The sequence below is a fragment of the Ruditapes philippinarum genome, unplaced genomic scaffold, assembly GCF_026571515.1.
Source record: "Ruditapes philippinarum isolate M1 unplaced genomic scaffold, ASM2657151v2 ctg2_1_1_1_1, whole genome shotgun sequence".
Classification (NCBI taxonomy): Eukaryota; Metazoa; Mollusca; class Bivalvia; order Venerida; family Veneridae; genus Ruditapes; species Ruditapes philippinarum.
Window position 1 is genome coordinate 73947 of NW_026854799.1, and position 21385 is coordinate 95331.

The 21385-nt window shown below is 31.2% G+C and overlaps 1 protein-coding gene across 6 annotated transcripts in view; it reads left to right on the top strand.

Moving 5' to 3' along the window:
• Nucleotides 1-21385, top strand: part of LOC132741093 (epidermal growth factor receptor-like) — a 212424-nt gene that overhangs the window by 68903 nt on the left and 122136 nt on the right. For 4 of the 6 annotated variants that reach the window (XM_060729179.1, XM_060729187.1, XM_060729182.1 and 1 more), the window contains exon 3: nucleotides 15516-15862. The gene's annotated coding sequence lies outside the window, so the exon portion shown is untranslated. Of the gene's footprint in view, nucleotides 1-1234; nucleotides 1447-6535; nucleotides 6952-15515; nucleotides 15863-21385 lie in introns of those variants that run through there. The other 2 variants (XM_060729183.1, XM_060729180.1) reach the window with 2 other exon arrangements.

Below are 21385 nucleotides of genomic sequence, written 5' to 3' on the forward strand. Positions count from 1 at the left end.
TTCTATCTTGCTTATTGAAGGATAGTGATTCTATCTTGCTTAGTGAAGGACAGTGGTTAGTTATATCTTGCTTATTGAAGGACAGTTGTTCTATCATGCTTACTGAAGGACAGTGGTTCTATTTTGCTTACTGAAGGGCTTTGGTTCTGTCTTGCTTACTGAAGGATTGTAATTCTATCTTGTTTATTTGAGGACTGTGGTTCTATCTTGCTTACAGAACTGTGGTTCTATCTTCCTTAGTGAGGGACAGTGGTTCTACTAAGGTGGTGATTGGAAAAATGCTCATAGGGGCACTAGTAGGTTATTCTACTGTCAGGAAAGCTGGAAGTCACTTTATAACCTTTACAACTTAAAATACACAGCCACATCCCCACACCCTGCCTCCCACCACCACCACAAAAAATCTATAATAGAAAAAACAAGTCTGAGATAGCACTGTCAAGGTACACCAGTATGTTCCATCCTCCTCAGTCAACACAAGTTTTCATTATCATCTCAGAATAAGTAGTAGTTAAAAATAGAGGGTATAACCTTTGTATAATAAATAACAAAATGATGTATTTATTGGACGTCCAGCTGAAATTTAAAAAACAAACGAAAAAACACGTAATAGTATATAATGATGTACTTTATATGTGTTTATCTATTTATTTACGTAATTTAAATGGATTAGTTCACGATAAACTGAAGAAAAAAAAACGGAATATTTCATACTGTTTGTTTACACGTTTAGTTGTGTTCTGTGTATTCTTGCTATTGTGTACTAGGTCCTTATGAGAAGATTGACAAAAAGGGCCGAAAAGTTGCGATTGCTACCGCAAGTCTTACCAGACTGAACTGTTGATATTAAAATAATTTAACATTTAATTAACAACCTAACAGCAGGGCAAGTACCATCATTATTTTGAAAAATCGTCATTTTAGTGCAGTAGCGTAATAAATCCTTCTAAATTTAATAGCAATTAATCACTTATTGCACTAAAGTGACAATATGTTACAGAAATAGAGCAGGGTTAAGGGACTAAAAAGGGCAGTGGAAAATGCTTGTATTATAGCACGTGACACTGAAGTGAAAATTTGGTTATTATAAAAAAATATATATATTTTTATCTAATGAAACGATTAGAATCATTTTTGGATGCATTATTCCTTTTTCCATGCAGTGCAGTATAATCGTGCATGGACGAGTGATCGCAGTGACGGGAGGTTTACCGTTCACGATAGTTGTAATATACCTATTCCTACTGTACATGAATAAATCGGGAGGTATTTATATCAAAATATACAGCTGTCGAAAAAAATTATATGCTTGAGTATAACCTTACGTAAATATAAAATCTTGAACACACACCAATATAAATCTGGATGTATCAGCTATGTTTATTGAAAAATATTTTGGTTTAAAAAATGAGATGTTGAATGGAATGTATCTGACTTTAGTGTTACGTAAGTATAAGAAATCTTAGTTTATAGTTTATTTATTTACGTGATTACAGTATGCATTTACTACCTTTGTAACTTTGTACTTGTTTAATATATTGATACAGTAGTAAATAATTACACTGGATTTCATATGATATTGTTTAATAGCACAAGGACTCCCTGTGTATAAAAACCTACTTTCTCCCAGTAAGAGTGAAATGATTCCACATGTTCTTGATCGGATTTAACTGAATATATTCCTAAGAACCTAACAACCTAAGAAAAACAATAAACTCTTTAAGAAATAAAAGGGTTAAATACCAAGATAAGAAATTCTTCATTTTAAAGCAAAATCATATTGCCAAATATTTTTACTTCCTTATAAAATTTAATAAAACAAATTAATGACATATCAGGGGTTAAATCATAACCAAACTTTATGAGACAATATACAGTTTGGGTTTGGACAAGTGGTCAATGAAACAATTACAAATTCAAATGAATATATTATATTGAATAAATAAAAAGCAACCTGTATTGATAAACAGCAGAAATTTTAGTGGAAAGGGTGAAATATTTCGTCATCGCTGTTTTTGTTTGTCACGGAATAAGACAAGATGTTAAATTCTTGTCAAAAAAAAGATACAGCTTCACTAGATTAAGTAGAGTTCTTGTATTGAATTAAGAAAGAAATTGCTCACTGAGAGTATTTCTACTGTTATTGGATATTCTGATAGGAGGTTTTTTATTGCAATCATGGACCGGAAATTCTATGTAATTGGAGAGGTCATCAATTAGCGCTATCATTGGCTTAAGAATAAAAAACGGTGAGGACTTTGGTATAGATAAGATTAATGCACTCTTGCAACTGGTATAGGTAGACTCCGATGACACTCACCAAAAAATTTATTTTTTTTACTCCCACAAAAGTTCTGCTAAGTTTCAAATTGAGAGGTCTTTTCAAATACTAGGGTATTTTGAGGAGTATTCTATTTTCTGTGTTAGTTGAAGTTGGTTGTATTGAATGGATGGATCTTCAGTGGAAATTATAGTTTCCTAGAAATTGGAATTATTAAATCAAGGTCTGTAGGTTTTTGAGGTAAAATGTTTTTTTTTAAGTTTGCACAGAAAGATATATTTTTCATAAATTGTAGTTTTAAATACTATAGGATTAACTAAGAAATATTTTTATTTAAGAGAAAAAAAACTACAAAAAACCAACTGGAAATTTTATTACGTAAATTAAAATATTATTTAAAGGATGCATGAAAAAAAAGTTTTTATAAAAATTTATGAAGAAATGCGATTTTGGTTATAATTTTATCTTTTAGGTGGTTTTCTTGTTGTTTTTTCTCTGTTAAAAGAAATTTTGATAAATTGACAATTTCTGAAATTAGGAAAATTGATAAATGTCAATTGATGTAAAGACATTTCTTTTTTCTGAGAAAGTAATATGAAATACGAAAAATATTTAACAGTTTTGGTAAGAGGTATTCTGTTACATGTTGGAAGTGTTGTTGTTAGGTCCCATGCTAAGTATATAGTTAGTATAAATCTGATAGACTTTCCTTCTGACCTTACTTTAATCTTAGGATTGATTAATACATTTATAAAATATTGTAATAAAATTTATATCATTTTTATTTCTTGTCTGTTCTGTTCTATTAATTCTATTTCTTGTATACCACGGTAAAACAAGTTGTTTGTTGTATTCATGATCTCGTATAGGGTTGCTGAATACATATAAATGATAAGTATTATAGACAAATATGTTAATTAAGTGATCTTACTACATTTTTATGGCATAATTAATTCATATTTTGTCCTAATTTTGACAAGGATATGTCTGTCTATACTTGGAGAGACATTGAATATTGTGTATAAAAATTGTAGCAGATAAAAGGTATTTTTGTATGAGCATGAAAAGCAGCTGTTTTATTTCACACAATATTTTATAATGAAATTGATTATTTTTAATCTGCCTCTGGTTTAAAGGGTACACAATTATGAAGCTGGTACATGATGTGTGTGTATTTCATAAGGGACTGCCTGATTTCCTTTTAATTTTTTTACACTAAGTCAGTGATTATTCTCACTAAATTGGGAAGAGGCCTAAGCCTCTTGATTTTGGGAAAAATTATCGCTAAAATTGCTAATTTGGGAAGGAAAGTAAGTCTTGTCTTGATTTAAATTTTGAATTTTACATTGTAATTTACCAAATATGTAGAAAAGTATAAAGCAACTGACTGTTTTAAACCGTGTTAGACTGTAGAACTTTGCAGATAAAAAAGATGTACTGGATAACTCAGTGACATGTCTGTGCCATGACAGGTCTGTGCCAATTAAAGTGCTGCACAAAACACACCATATAAAATAAGATTTAATTTAAGTGCTTTGTTTTTCTATTATAATATCCTCTAGTAGCATTTTCATTTTTACTGATGCATAATATAGACTTGTTTGAAAACACAAAGTATGTCTGCAATGTAAGCCATTTTTGTAGTGTAAAAAATGTTTTTAATTGGAAGGTTTGGAAGATGCACACATGCATTTAGTGTTAAAAGGCTATATAAAATTACATAATTTTAAAATGTTATATTGTCAGGGAAGCATATTGAGGTAACACTAAAATACTTATAATGTCATACTATGAGAACAACAAGAATACTGTAACTGGTCTCAGTGAGATATAACTGATATTCTCACTTCATATCACTCATTGATAGATTGTACCATTTTGTTTTGTTTTTTTCATAGTTGTGAATGAATAAACATTTTATTGTTCATATAAATATCATAATATCTATACTTATAAATTATGAATGTAAAAAAGGAATTATATTTCCCCCCTCCCCCTCTATCAAATATGCTTAATTTCACCTTGATCCAATTCTGTAGGTAGATTTTATTTTTAGTTTTTGCTATATGTGCAGATTTTAAACTTGAATGAATTTGCATCTTATTTGAAACTTTAAATAAGAAGTTTGAAATTTGAAACTGTTTTCTTAAACATTATTATGCTAATGCTAATGCTTTATGTTATTTAATGGAAATAACACATCTAAACCTGATGTATATATATATGCATGTATACTTTAATTTATTCAGGTATATAACCCGATTTATTATAACTAACATATTAAAATTGATAATGAGGGACAGGGTTTGTTCTTGTAATGATATCCCCATCAAGATGGTTTTTTTTATAGCTTTACGAGTTTACCTTTTGCTATATGGAGTCAGTTTTCAACTGATTTACATTTTCATTCTATGGAGACAATTCTCAACTGATTTACATTTTATTCAACTGTAGAGACAGTTTTCAACTGATTTAAATTTTATTCCATAGAGATAGGTTTTTAACTGATTAACATTTAATTCCATAGAGTCATGTTTTCAACTAATTCACATTTTATTTCATAGAGACACTTTTCTATGGAGACAATTCTCAAGTGATTTACATCTTATTCCATAGAGATACTTTTCAACTGATTGACATGTTATTCCATAGAGACGGTTTTCAACTGATTAACATTTTATTCCATAAAGTCAGTTTTCAATTGATTTACATTTTATTCCATAGAGACACTTTTCAACTGATTGACATGTTATTCCATAGAGATGGTTTTCAACTGATTTACATTTTATTCCATAGAGTCAGTTTTCAACTGATTTACATTTTATTTCATAGAGACACTTTTTCACTGATTTACATTTTGTTCCATAGAGACGGTTTTCAGCTGATTTACATTTTATTCCATAGAGGCAGTTTTCAACTGGTTTACATTTTATTCCATAGAGACACTTTTCAACTGATTTACAATTTATTAGAGACAGGTTTTCAACTGATTAACATTTTATTCCATTGTCAGTTTTCAACTGATTTACATTTTATTCCATAAAGTCAGTTTTTAACTGATTAACATTTTATTCCATAGAGACAGTTTTCAACTGATTTACATTTTATTCCATAAAGACAGTTTTTAACTGATTTACATTTTATTCCAGAGAGACAGTTTTTAACTGATTTACATTTTATTCCATAGAGTCAGTTTTTAACTGATTTATCTTTTATTCCATAGAGACAGGTTTTCAACTGATTTACATTTTATTCCATAGAGACAATTTTCAACTGATTTACATTTTATTCCATAGAGACAATTTTCAATTGATTTACATATGGTCCACTTGTGTTTATATATCTCTTGTACATTTCCAACATTAAGGAGGACAATCATGTTCATTTTACTATAGGCAAAATATCAAATATACATGAAAATCTAGTAGTATGTGTTTTTAAAAAAATGTTCTAGTGGGGAAAAAAAACAATTGCAAAATCAAAGATAATTTTGTAAAGATGTATAAAATCATCTTGCCAGAATCCTCTTACAGGCTGCAATTTATGTGATTATTTTCATGATTTGCCTGTTATTTATTTTTGGCAGGCAATTGCATGTAACTGGCCAAATAATATATTTTTCCCCTAATTTATGGTGGCAGTTTGTAATTTGTTCTGTAAATAATCGGAAAAAGAAATTTCTTTTGAATTTATGGATTTGAAGCTGGTAATTGATCTTTTCAATTGTTACTTACTGCACTGTTCAGTTGATATACCGGTATATATTTTTTTGGTTATTATTTGTTGTGTCGGAATTTCATAATTTATAACTTTTATAAGTTCATGCATCATCTCAAGTTAATTTATATTGGTTTTGTGCAATTAACCATAAAGTTTCGAAAATGTTTTAAGAAAAAAGCAGAAATTGATTAAAAGGTGGTGTAACCATTGTGTACCTGTGTGTAATAGCAACAGAAGAAATTGATTAGTATTTATGCATCGATCGTATTGATGTTGATAAATAGATTACTAATGCTAGTCTTAGTGTTGTTTCATGTGTAACAGACCATGCAAATTTTTGTTGACAAAAATGAATATTGCCAAAGGCTGAAGAAATTTTTTTTAGACAGGGTAGAAATAAATCAATAGATTAATTATTAATTAAATAGCCTTTTATTACGATGCAACGTTGATATAGTTTTAAACATCAGAGTAAAAGCGTGACCGTGTTTAAACGTACTCGTACCCGAGGATAAAGATCTGATCAGGCCTGTGTTTACTCCTTGTTTACCTAGCGGAGATAATATACCCGTGAACTTTAAAAATAGTGTCACGATTATCAAAAGGAAACAACACACAGTTTTATGTACATATTACATTATTATACGGAGAGAATTATTATGGATATGTAGTTTAATTTTAAGATTTTCAAGATTTCAATAAAGTTTTACGAGGAGGTGATCCGAGTTACAGTCGCTTTAATGTGCTGGGACGGGTTTAATAAGGTTTAACAAGTGTGAAAACAGTTGTGTCATATTTTGAAGGAAATCTTTTGTGTCAAATGGAGACTTTGTGGCTATTTTGATTTGATAATAAGATAAATAGTGGCTAATTTATTCGCTATAATTCAGTCAACTTTGGAATATAATTGTTTCGAATAAATATCGGACAACGGATATAAGAAATTATAGGTATTTATGTTATGATTTTAAACTCTAAAAACCTTGATCGAGGAGGCCTTTTTTAACTTTGATAAATGGTATTATTATTGAATTAGTTAACATCTGGAGTGTATGCAATATTTATTTAATACGTGGAGCAATCCATGACATTCTTTTATCGGCAGGCAAATTTTATCTTCATTTTCGTTTTATTTCGACACACGCGTCTTGAATTTCATCTGCTGCGTAGATTTTGAAGAAATAAATTTTTTTAGTATGAATAATTTATAAGGCAACATTGTACTGTTATAATGATTTTATTTAAGATTTTGAAATGTGCACTGTTCAAAAGGTGTGGTGCTGCGATTACACATGAAAATATTTTACGTTTTCTGATAAAGAACCACAAAATGGAAAGGTTTGTGTGTAACTTTGCATTAAGTTAATATCAAAAGATAAGAAAAAAGTACAGAAAGTGTTTGGTGACATTAAAGGATGGGTTGTCTCTATACATTTACAAACTACCTATCTAATTGTGTGGTTAGAAGATGTGTACAGTGATTTATTATCATACATTTTATAACTTGATAAATTTAAATAATTTCAATTAAAAAACAAAACAAAATTTAAAATTATGCTAAGATGATCATTGTTTTTTTCCAAGTATTCATGCCTCAAAAAAATTTTTAGTTCTATTTTTGTAATAATTTTCTTTTTAAAAATTGGAATTGAAAAAACGAATCCAATTTGTTAACCTGATTTTTTTTAGCTCACCTGTCACAAAGTGACAGGGTGAGCTTTTGTGATCGCTTTTCGTCCGGCGTCCGTCCGTCGTCCGTCCGTCCGTCCGTCCGTCCGTCCGTAAACTTTTACTTTAAATGACATCTCCTCATAAACCACTAAGCCAATTTCATCCAAACTTCACAGGAATGTTCCTTTGGTGGTCACCTTTAAAAATTGTTCAAAGAATTTAATTCCATGCAGAACTCTGGTTGCCATGGCAACCGAAAGAAAAAACTTTAAATATCTTCTTTTAAAAAACCATAAGAGCTAGAGCTTAGATATTTGGCATGAAACATCTTCTAGTGAGTGTCTACCAAGTTTGTTCAAATAAAAGCCCTGGGGTCAAAATTGGCCCCGCCCCGGGGGGTCATTGATTTTCCCTATATACATATAGTAAAAACTTAAAAAATCTTCTTTTAAAGAACCAAAAGAGCTACAGCTAAGATATTTAGCATGAAACATGTTCTAATGGGTGTCTACCAAGTTTGTTCAAATAAAAGCCCTGGGGTCAAAATTGGCCCCGCCCCGGGGGGTCATTGATTTTCCCTATATGCATATAGTAAAAACTTAAAAAATCTTCTTTTAAAGAACTCAAAGAGCTATGGCTAAGATATTTAGCATCAAACATGTTTTAATAGGTGTCTACCAAGTTTGTTCAAATAAAAGCCCTGGGGTCAAAATTGGCCCCGCCCCAGGGGGGTCATTGATATTCCCTATATGCATATAGTAAAAACTTAAAAAATCTTCTTTTAAAGAACAAAAAGAGTTAAAGCTAAGATATTTAGCATGAAACATGTTCTAATAAGTGTCTACCAAGTTTGTTCAAATAAAAGCCCTGGGGTCAAAATTGGCCCCGTCCCGGGGGATCATTGATTTTCCCTATATGCATATAGTAAAAACTTAAAAAATCTTCTTTTAAAGAACTCAAAGAGCTATGGCTAAGATATTTAGCATCAAACATGTTCTTATGGCTGTCTACCAAGTTTGTTCAAATAAAAGCCCTGGGGTCAAAATTGGCACCGCCCCGGGGGTCATTGATTTTCCTTATATGTGTATAGCAAAAACTTAAAAAATCTTCTTTGAAAAAACCCAAATAGCTAGAGTTAAGATATTAAGCATGAAACATCTTTTAGTAAGTGTCTACAAAGTTTGTTCAAATAAAAGACCTGGGGTCAAAATTGGCCCCGCCCCTGGGGTCATTGATTTTCTTAATATGTGTATAGCAAAAACTTAAATATCTTCTTTGAAAAAACCCAAATAGCTAGAGTTTAGATATTAAGCATGAAACATCTTCTAGTAAGTGTCTACAAAGTTTGTTCAAATAAAAGCCCTGGGGTCAAAACTGGCCCGGCCCCAAGAGTGTCATTGTTTTTAACTATATGTGTATAGTAAAAACTTAAAAAAAATCTTCTTTCAATAAAGCCCAATGAGCTAGAGCTTAGATGTTTAGCATGAAACATCTTCTTATGGGTGTCTACCGAGTTTGTGCAAATAAAAGCCCTTGGGTTAAATTGGCCCTGCAACGTTGGGGGGGGGGGGGGGTTGGGGGGCCTATATACAGGTGAGCGACCTCAGGGCCATCATGGCCCTCTTGTTTTTTTTTTTTTGGGCAATTACCATGCTTATTTGATTGATAATGGAAGGTTGTTTATAAATTGTCAGATATTTTTTCGTATTTACTGTTTTTAATAACTCTTTAAACATAGTCAAACTTGATCAATCCAGTATCATTATAATAATCATAAGAAATCATTATGATCATCATAAAAAATCATTATAATCATCATAAGAAATCATTGTAATCATCAGAAGAATCAATGTGAAAATGAAACCATAGAAACACCTTTTTTTTTAAAGTCAAATTTAGAAAAAAATGATCATTTTGTCTGCCCTTTACTAAATATAGCAGATGTCTGATCATTACAAAGCTAGTAATAAAACTTATGTAACAATTTATACAAATGATAATATCTTGTCTAGTTCAATAAGGTGTAAATTTTGCTCAAGGCACATCAGAGTTATAGCCCATGATGTAAGACAACCAAAACATTAAAGGTTTAACCCTTACCTCACTAAATATTTTAAATGGACTCGTCCATCTTTCAATCTGGACTTAAACATTCAGCACTTTTAGGGAAAATTTTCAAAACATTAACGGCTGATCTTCGTTTGCACTAAGTATTGCATATATTAACTGTCCATTCATAATTGTTCAGTTCAACCATACCTGTAACAATTCATAATTAGTTTTAAATTAATTAATCAAGTCATTCTAGAGTTCTGACCCTTGAACCAATTTAAGGTATGAAATAACATTTATAAAAAAAACTTTGACATTTACCAATAACCATCTTATTTGAATTTAATGATTAGCTATATAGTGCTGTCATATTAAACTTACGAGATGTGCATAACTAATGATTTGCAGCTGTCGGTCTTAATTGATAGCAAAATTCAGTCATTTGCATAACGCCTCAAATAAAATCATACACATGGTTTAATTGTTTATTATACATGCATATTTACAAAATTTAAATGAAAATTTAAGGAATATGAGGGGTTTTCTCAAACTTCTCTGTCAGATTCAGTCATTCCCCTTGTGGGTTGCCTTTAGGTGTTGAGGCATCAGAATTGCAGCCACCGTTGACCCCTGCGTGATCGTATGAGGCAACTTTATTGGTTTGAATTACTGGAGTCTATGCATTTCTTAACTTCCGCAGGTGAGGTGCTTAAATTCGACCCATGGTGTTGTGTTAAGTTTATCAATGCGGGTTTGAACCCGGGCATTTTGTGAACTATATTTAGATTACAGAAGGTAGATGGTTTACAACTCGGAAGCTCTTACAGCGCAAGGCTACCTGAGATGTATCTGCTTGATCTTAACATTATGTGGATGTGAGGAAACAACAACCCTTTAAAGAAAATACTGATGAACTATTAAAATGAAGTTATACATATATTATAAAAAGGAAATAAATTCAACTTTCAAATTAAATCTGAAATCCTTCTGTTTCACAGAAGAAGGCTTGCCAGCTAGCCTATATAGAATGTTGGTTTATTTGTAACCAAGGTGATAGCCTGACACAAATCACTGATTGGTTGTGTCTTTCTCTATATTCTCATGTTTGTATTCCCTATGACTATCAAGTCAGAAAGTCCAAAAGGATTTTACTAAGTAGAATACAGCTGCTCCCAGCAATTGATCCCTGTTTATTTACTGGGGATTATTTTATGACATCTTGGGCATTTTCCTGTGTTTTCTCTAAGATTAGTTAGTGCTTAAATTAGTTACTTAACATCTATTTTGATTGTTTATTTGTTAAACAAGTATTATTTTTAGCTTGACTATTCACAGAATAATCAAGCTAATGCATTCACCCATTTGTTGGGGCGGCTTCAATTTTATGCATTCATAAATAAAACATCTTAATAACAAGCCTTTGTACCTGTTTGGACAATTTTATGTATTCATATAAGTAAGCATTATTATACTCAATGAAACACCCTTGTGACATTACTTTTTGAATAGTCGAGCGTCGCTGTCCGTTATAGTTTACCATACCTATGTTTTTGACTTAGGAGAATGCTTAATACTCAGTTTTAGGTCATTGTTCATAATAATGATGTATACATATAAAAATAATTATGATTAATTCAAAAAGAAGCTGCTTAATAGTAAATAGTATTATAATTATATAAGTATAATTAATATACTATACAAAAATAGACAAGGATAATTTGATAAACACATTAATACTGATTAATTAAAAAAAACAACAAACAACGTGATTAGGTGATATTGATATGCATCATTTAAAAATTATTTTTTTTATGTGAATAGAGGAAATAGGAATCCATAAAGAATGTTCAAAATGGCAAAATTGAAAATGTTGCAAGGTTAGTTTGATTTGTTCATGGATGGTACTGTCAACTGCAAACTACCGTCCTCGTCCTTGGTGTGTCACATGACACTTACTCACTGCCTGTCCAGCGTTACTAATGAAGGGTAGGAGTTTGCCTGTGTAAGCATTATCTTTGGCACTAATGTGCACATGGGCAACACCACAGAATTTCTCAAGCTAGTTGCTGCATAGCTGTTCTATATATGAAATTAAAATTCCTTTTAAATAAAAATTATAATATATAAAAGAAATTTCAATTTTCTACATAGGATTCAAAGCCCTTGTTTGGTAGGGGCTTGAACTTTTTGGGAAGTCAGCAGTCCATTCCAGCCGATCTTCTTGCAACCAAGAAAAGTATACAATCAATAAATTAAATGCAACAAACGATTAAACAGATTAACTTTATGGCAGACTCTCACATTTGAGTTTATATAAAAGATTAACTGGTAAAATCAATTTTCACATGAAATAAGTATGATTAATTTACATCTAGTACATAAGCTGATTAATAATGTGACATGAACAGTTGCTTGTACATTTTCTCACACCATTTCTAATGCACATGAGAAAAAAGATTGCTTTAAGGACAAGTACAGCATCTTTGTTAGGTTACATGTGTGTGCGAATATTTAGATATCTAAGAGAATACATTACAGGCATTTTCATTTTATTGCATGCCATACAGTGAATAATTAAAATGTTCTTAAAAGTTTCCCCCTTTTCTTCTAGCAGAATCTCTAGCAGCAGCTGTTGAGCTTGTATAAAAAGCTTTTATTGTGCAGGAAATGCAACGGGTTTGTGGCTGTTAAAATTCCCAAACATTCATTTTGACAATTTGCTCTGTTGCAACATTTTCAGGGTGTAATCAGTACACCGGCTCAAGATTTAAAAGTCAATTTTACCCTAGAAATGCTTTCAAAAGATTTTTGTATTTTGTGTACTTTTATAGTTTCCAAAAAAAACCAACTCATTAGCTAATTGCATGATACATCTTTTTCATTTGTTGCTTTTTGGCAATAAGTACAGTTATCGTGATTTAGTATTTTGTATGGCAGTCAAGATACTTGCTACTTTTGTGACCAACTAATTTCACATTTAGTGCTACTTTCTTGAGGTTACATCTTAGCATCTAACATGCTCTAAATCCATTATTGAAGTGTTATGTAACTCATGTTTGCCTTTTCTAAAGAAATAGAAAAATATTTGTTTCTTAGGCTTTAATTTAATGTGCCTTTAAGATTGATAAATATTACTGGGAAAAAAACAAACAACAGAAAAAAAATTGAACATCAGTTACCATTATTTAATATGGCATTAAGAACTAGAGCCATTAGTGTAAAGTCTTTTCAAAATTTGCACAGTTCAGTATCTTTCTGTTTGTACATACAGTGTACAGGGAAAACTTTTCTAATTTTCTATTTACTGATTAAGTATCATATTGATTTTGTGTTATAATGACCATGTGACATGATAATTGTTTTATTTTTTTATTTATCTATTTGCATGGCAATGTACTATGTACAATTCTAAAATAAAACAAATGTTCTGTTCTGTTCAAGTAGCTCTAAAAGTGTTTGAGCTAGAGTTGGCAAACTTTAAAACCAATTAAATGATTTAAAAAAGAATAATAAAGAATAAAACTGTCATTGAAAATGTTCAAATAACAATTTTATCATAGCTCCCTGTAGTCTAGGTCATCAAGTTTTTTATTATCTTTGTAAGAGGCTAAACTAACATGTCTCACTGAACTAGGAATTATCTAAAACTTTAATGACAATATAATTATGTTTAAGTATGATTGGACTTTAATATCCTTGTTAACAGATCCTTTGTGATACAGGTACGGAACCCCTCAATGTAGCAAAATTGATTTCTTCTATAAAAAATCTTGTGTTCTAACAATTGTAAATACTTGGTACCAGATACAATAACTTCCATGAACCTCTTAATATTTTTAATTTTTAATACAAATTTTTTAATTTTTATGGTAAAATTAGAAAAGTAATGAAGATAGCTACTCTATATTTGGTCTATTTTTTATTTTTTTTTTTGCTTGATTTTAAAGGCATATGTCTTTTTCCAGTTTTACTGGAGAAAGAACACAGGGGCTGCACCTTGCATTTTATTTTTAGATTTTCAGACATGAGCAGGCACAATTCATGGAATAATTCAGTTAATAACATAAATTGTGCAGCCAATTTAACTTGAAATAAAACTATGTTTTCTCAATATTATGTACAATTGCAGGTTGTGGGACATACATTTGTTTATGCATGCTTACATATCCATAGGCATTCTACCTCTTAGCTTCAACAGATGAGGTGGTTTTGACCCGTGGTGTTACTTTAAGTTTGAGGTTAGCCAAAATTATCATTCCTGTTTCAGCGTCATATGAGATTATAAAGTTCCACTTGTTCGCCCAGTAATTAATTACAAGTAGAATTGAAGAGAACTCAATGCAGGACAAGTAGAAAAATGTTGTCTTGGATTTAGAAGCTACTCCTCCTGCAGGACAAGTGACTCTGAAATAATTTTTGATATAATTTTTGATGCCTGATTGTGTTAGAGCACTGTAAAACCAAACAAAACAAATTATTTCTTGCCTAAAATAATCCATGGAAGTTACATGTATCTGGTCTCAAAGTCTAGAAGGTGCAATTTAATAAATCCCACTCACTCTTCATATTCAAGGACAGAAAATGGTGACCATTTGCTTAATATGCCATATAGAACAAGAAACAGCCAGTGTAATTCAATGAATCCCACTCACTCCTTATATTCAAAGACCAGTTGCTTAATATGCCATATAGAACAAGAAGCTGTTGTTTGAAATAAAAATAAACACCTACCTTGGAAGAATTATATTAATCCCTTGTGAAGCTAAAATCACTTTGTATAGATTATTCTGATTTATCTTTGATAAATACTGGGACAGAAAAGCTTTAAAGGTTGAGCATGTATTTAAGTCTATTCCCCAGATACTAAGGGTATGTGAGTTCAGTCTGTTTGATTTGAGTTTTACAACATTTTCATCAGTATTTCACTGATGTAACGGCATTAAGATAATAATCGTGATTAGAAATTATTTCTTCCTAAAAGGTTGTAATGATAACATAACTGATTTTATATTGAATCTTTTGATTGGTCTATTTCATGTTAGAATTTGAATTTGATTGGTCTACATGTATTTCTAATTTGGACTAGTGGGAAAATAAGACACTGGAAGATTTGTTTAGTTTTGTGGCAAATAACTCAAATCTGATCATGACTTACAGAAAATTATGAAAAAGGAAGAAGTTAAGTGAGTTTTTAATAGATTTAGTTAAAAGAAAACAACAAACCAAATAAATAACAGTAGCTGCCAACTGATATTATTGAATTTTCACATGACAATATTATTAATACAATATTAACTTCTCATTAAGAAAAAAAAAGGGATAATCTCCTTCAAACCAACTCTTTTTTTGCTAAAAAATCAATTTTCCATACTTTACAAAACGAAAACAAACAAAAAAACACGCACACACACAAACAAATGACAATAATTGGGTGCCAGAGATGTTTATTATCTGTAGCAAGGGAAATCATCGTTTAGTTGTGCAGTAGTCTATTGAAAATTATGTTCCTAGCTCCTTGGAAAATTGACCAAATCAGTAAATGGTTTGCTCTTTTTCATCAGGTGTTTGTTTTTTGTTGGTTTTTTTTTCAAGCCTCTCTGTGATACTAATTCCATTTACTGCAGAAGATGAAGTAATGATTTGAATATGACCATCGTCTATATAATAAAAAGCCCTAAAGCGCAGAATTTACTGAACTGATAATCGGATATACCTAAAAGTAATATATTATCCTTTGGTCATTCAGAATATTAGTTAAAGCTTCATTAACTTTTTTATTCTTTAATTTCAGGTCTGAGTCTCACATAGGGCAGCAGTACCTGATATACATACAACATTTGGCAGAGTTTTGTTTAATACAGCAAAAGTGTCATAACAGTCATTGTTGTGAAGTTTAAAAACAAGAATTGTTTTGTAAATGAAATTTGAAATGTTTACACGATAAAATGATTTTGTTTTTAAATAAAAGTGTGCTGAATAAAGGGCAAGAATTATTTTGCCACAAAAATTAGCAAAACAGAGACTGCATGTGCCAGATTTGTGGCATTTATGTTCAATTGTGAGCTTTATTTATAAAAGAAAAATAACTGGATTAATTACACGTAAAATATTTTTTGGATTTTCACCAGTCATATTACAGTAAGTACATTTCACCAGTTTATTTCTTGCTTGTTTTGTTTTTTAAAAAGATTGTGCTGGAGAAAAAAATGCTTTTGCTTACATTTGTGTCATAGAAAAATAGTTATTGATATATAAAGAATGTTAGAATGGGTTAATCTTACATGACATCAATACTGATTTGTAGAATATGTATTTCTTACAAGCTTTTTGATGGGGTTGTAACTAATATGTGTTAACTTGTTTAATTTTAAATAAGATAGAAATTAAGAAATACAACAGGTCAACACCAGTGCAGGTTCAGTTATTTAATAATCTACCGGTTTCGGTTATCCACAAACCTTCATCAGGATGTTTAATTCTAGTGAAAATAATTGCTCACCAAAACTCAAAACCATAGCAGCACTTTCAATGCAACTTGAGAGATTTTGATGTGAAATTCCTTAAATTCATTTAAAATATTTGTGGTTTAAGTGGTTTAACAGGCCCGGGGTTAAAAGATGAAATTAACATGCATACAGGTTTTTTTTGGTAAATTAACATGCAGACAGAGTTTTTTGGTAAATTGAAGTGACAATAATAATTACAACAAGAGTTTATCAGTCAATTATAAGGATGCCTAAAAGGTAACTGTTTTTTTTGTTTGCTTGATGTTTTCATCCAAGTTTACAGAAATCGTAAGATAAATGAGAAAAGGAACTCAATATTTTGTGAATAATAAATCTTGTCTTAGAGTTAGACAGCTTTAAATTAACACCTTTGTCGATCAAACCCTACTAGCCATATGTCTACTATCTGCCAATTATAGGTAAAATTTGAAGATTTAATAACACAATATTTTTCTCTGGGTCTGGCTGTTGTTCAAAAACTATTACAGACATCTACATCTCTACTGCATGATTTGATTATTTGTCAAGAACAACTTGATAATAAAGCTTCATAGTTTGTTTTTTTCTGTAGTCCCAACAGTATCATTTCTTTTCTGTCTGCCTACAGTTTCTATATTTGGAAAATGTTACACACATCTGATATAAAGTTATCAAATTTGCAATACATATGTGATCAATTTTACAATTTCTGATATAAAGTTATCAGATTGGCAATACATATGTGATTTCTGATATAAAGTTATCAAATTTTCAATTTTGATATAAAGTTATCAAATTTGCAATTTCTGATATAAAGTTATCAAATTTGCAATACATATGTGACTTCTGATATAAAGTTATTAAATTTGCAAAATGTATGTGATATTTCTGATATGAAATTATCAAATTTGCAATACATTATAAAAATATGTGTTTTCTGATATAAAGTTATTAATTTTGCAATATGTATGTGGTATTTCTTGTGTAAAGTTAATAAGATTGCAATACATTATGTGATTCTGATATAAATTTAATTTATCAAATATGCAAAATGTATGTGCATTTTCTGTGATAAAGTTGTCACATTTGCAATACATATGTGATTTCTGATATAAAATTATCAGATTTGCAATATATATGTGTAGGCATTTGTTCAAGTAGGAGCACTGTTGCCTGTGTTTGAGTCTTGTCAGAAACTTTGTGATCTTTAATTTTAGCAAACTTAGTCATCCAGCTAGCTCTTACATGTAATTTAAATTGTCATGTAATTTGACCTTGACCCTTTGAACTGGCATGGATAAAATTTTCAAAATTTGAGAAATGTTTTACTGCATGATTGTTTTTATTATTACAAAAAAGTTGGTGACAAATGCATTGGTGATAATGACCATATCTATTTTGTTGTTATTTAAAGTTAAGTACTTGTAAATATCATCAAGTTTACCTTTTATCACTTAGTCATTTATATTACTGATTGTGTAATGTACTTCCTTGATTTCATAAGATAGCAAAAAAAACCATCAAAAATTTATCTACACAGGTGTGAAAAGAATAGTATACAAGTGAAGTACTATTGTTATTACATGTTCTACTTCTTGCATTATATTTTAGGTTTTTATTTCTTTTGGTGTTTTTATAGATAAGTAGGATAAACAAAGTCTTGAGTAACAATACATGCATTGCAGATAAAGAAATATTCCATGAAATCATATACTTTTAATAATTGATATGATTGAATATGACTATAAAACCAAAATGGTGTTGACAAAGTAACAGGTAGAATGTTAAATCATCACAATACAGGCTTTAATATTATAATACAATTTAACACCGGAAATCATGTTTTATTTCTCTGTAAGGAATACTTTAAAAAAAAATAATGACAATCTCCCTGAAAGGCCAAATGAATATAAGCCCAAAAAATGTTATCCTGCATCATTAAGGGAGAACATTTATTGCAGGCATTGAGGGAAAAGATCAGGAAACAAATTGTTGTATGCTCCCCGGAGAGTGCTAGACAGCCGAGACTGTCATTTTATAAATTAGATTCAATATTAATGTTCCAGCTTTAGGTATTGCATGTTTTGTAGAGTGAAACAATATTTCATGACATTTATATTGTCAGGCTTATCATCTATGATATCTGTATCAAATCTTTCTATCTGGTATTCCTCCTGTGGAAAACACATGGTTAGTACTGGACCAGGTGTATATTCCAGTTATAGCACACTTACCTATCAGTTATTGAAGAGATTTGGTTATGTGGAGAAATCGTATAGATGCTTGCTGTATTTTAGATAATTTATAGTATAACACTAAACTGACAGAAAACAAATTGGCAAAATGAACTGTTAACAAGTTTGTCCTTATAGCCAGAAAGAAAGAAAACTTAGCTGGAATGCTAGAGAATGTTAACAAGTTTGTCCTTATAGCCAAAAAGAAAGAAAACTTAGCTGGGATGCAAGAGAATGTTAACAAATGTGTCCTTAAAGCCAGAAAGAAAGAAAACTTAGTTGGATGCTAGAGACTGTAAATAAGTTTGTCTTTAAAGCCAGAAAGGAAGAAAACTTAGATCAGAAACAAGAGACTGTTAACAAATGTGTCCTTAAAGCCAGAAAGAAAGAAAACTTAGCTGGGATGCTAGAGACTGTTAACAAGTTTGTCCTAAAAGCCAGAAAGAAAGAAAACTTAGTTGGATGCTAGAGACTGATAACAAATGTGTCCTTAAAGCCAGAAAGAAAGAAAACTTAGTTGGATGCTAGAGACTGTTAACAAGTTTGTCTTTAAAGCCAGAAAGAAAGAAAACTTAGCTGGGATGCTAGAGACTGTTAACAAGTGTGTCCTTAAAGCCAGAAAGAAAGAAAACTTAGCTGGGATGCTAGAGACTGATAACAAATGTGTCCTTAAAGCCAGAAAGAAAGAAAACTTAGTTGGATGCTAGAGACTGTTAACAAGTTTGTCCTTAAAGCCAGAAAGAAAGAAAACTTAGATCAGAAACTAGAGACTGTTAGCAAATGTGTCCTTAAAGCAAGAAAGAAAGAAAACTTAGTTGGATGCTAGAGACTGTTAACAAGTTTGTCCTTAAAGCCAGAAAGAAAGAAAACTTAGATCAGAAACTAGAGACTGTTAGCAAATGTGTCCTTAAAGCAAGAAAGAAAGAAAACTTAGTTGGATGCTAGAGACTGTTAACAAGTTTGTCCTTAAAGCTAGAAAGAAGGCTTAGCAGGGATACTGGAGACTGTTAACAAGTTTGTCCTTAAAGCCAGAAAGAAAGAAAACTTAGCTAGGATACTAGAGACTGTTAACAAGTTTGTCCTTAAAGCCAGAAAATAAGAAAACTTAGCTGGGATATTAGTTTGTCCTTAAAGCCTGAAAGAAAACTTTGCTGGGATACTAGAGACTGTTAACAAGTTTGTTTTTAAAGCCAGAAAGAAGTAAAACTTAGCTGGGATACTAGTTTGTCCTTAAAGCCTGAAAGAAAACTTTGCTGGGATACTAGAGACTGTTAACAAGTTTGTCTTTAAAGCCAGAAAGAAGTAAGACTTAGCTGGGATACTAGTTTGTCCTTAAAGCCTGAAAGAAAAGTTAGCTGGGATGCTAGAGAATGTTAACACAAGTTTGTCCTTAAAGCCAGAAAGAAAGAAAACTTAGCTAGGATACTAGAGACTGTTAACAAGTTTGTCCTTAAAGCCAGAAAATAAGAAAACTTAGCTGGGATACTAGTTTGTCCTTAAAGCCTGAAAGAAAACTTTGCTGGGATACTAGAGACTCTTAACAAGTTTGCCTTTAAAGCCAGAAAGAAGTAAGACTTAGCTGGGATACTAGTTTGTCCTTAAAGCCTGAAAGAAGAGTTAGCTGGGATGCTCTAGAGACTGTTAACACAAGTTTGTCCTTAAAGCCAGAAAGAAAGAAAACTTAGCTAGGATACTAGAGACTGTTAACAAGTTTGTCCTTAAAGCCAGAAAGTAAGAAAACTTAGCTGGGATACTAGTTTGTCCTTAAAGCCTGAAAGAAAACTTTGCTGGGATACTAGAGACTGTTAACAAGTTTGTCTTTAAAGCCAGAAAGAAGTAAGACTTAGCTGAGAAACTAGTTTGTCCTTAAAGCCTGAAAGAAAAGTTAGCTGGGATGCTAGAGAATGTTAACACAAGTTTGTCCTTAAAGCCAGAAAGAAAGAAAACTTAGCTAGGATACTAGAGACTGTTAACAAGTTTGTCCTTAAAGTCAGAAAATAAGAAAACTTAGCTGGGATAATGTTATGACACAGCTTTATTTCGCATGCATGATTGGCCCAAACACTTGGAGAATATCATGCTGTGAGATCTTTTTTCTCATAGAATTTCCTTGGTTAATCATTTCAGAGTAAAACTTCTCTTGTGTTTTGAATGAGTTATACCATAGATGGTTCTAATAGGCTTAAGTTTGATGCTTTTTATAGCTGACTCTAATATGATTAAAGCAATTCATTGTATTTTCTAGAGCATAAATTGTCGTACATTTAATAATAGTTCAACATGCAGATTTATTCTCTAGTCCCTTAGAGAATAGTGTCATGAAAAATTCTGTAAAAGCTGTTCACAATATGAAAGGCATTTGATAATGCCTCACTGGTTATTTTGGTTGCTAAAAGAATGCTTAATTGATCCAACATTGTTGGGGCAGTCTGAAGGTAAAAACTTTGCATTGCCCTGAGAGCATAAGGTGATTTTGATGTTATAATTCTGCAACTAGCATTACATAGTGCAGAAGTAAAGGTTAGCCTAGCTGTAATACTGGTGAAGGCTAGTCTAGCTGTAATACAGGTGAAGCTAGCCTAGCTGTAATACTGAAGGCTGGCCTTGCTGTCATAATGGTGAAGACTAGCCTTGCTGTCATACTGGTGAAGACTAGCCTTGCTGTAATACTGGTGAAGGCTAGCCTAGCTCTCATTAGTGAAGGCTAGCCTAGCTGTAATACTGTGAAGGCTAGCCTAGCTATTATATTAGTGAAGGCTAGCCTAGCTGTTATACTGGTGAAGGCTAGCCTAGCTGTTATACTGGCGAAGGCTAGCCTAGCTGCAATACTGGGGGAAATAAATCATTATCACTCTGTGCATTCAAAGTGAATAATCATTTTGATGTTGATTACATTTCAAATTACACCAACTTTAAAATTGCACTATCCATCCACCACAAAA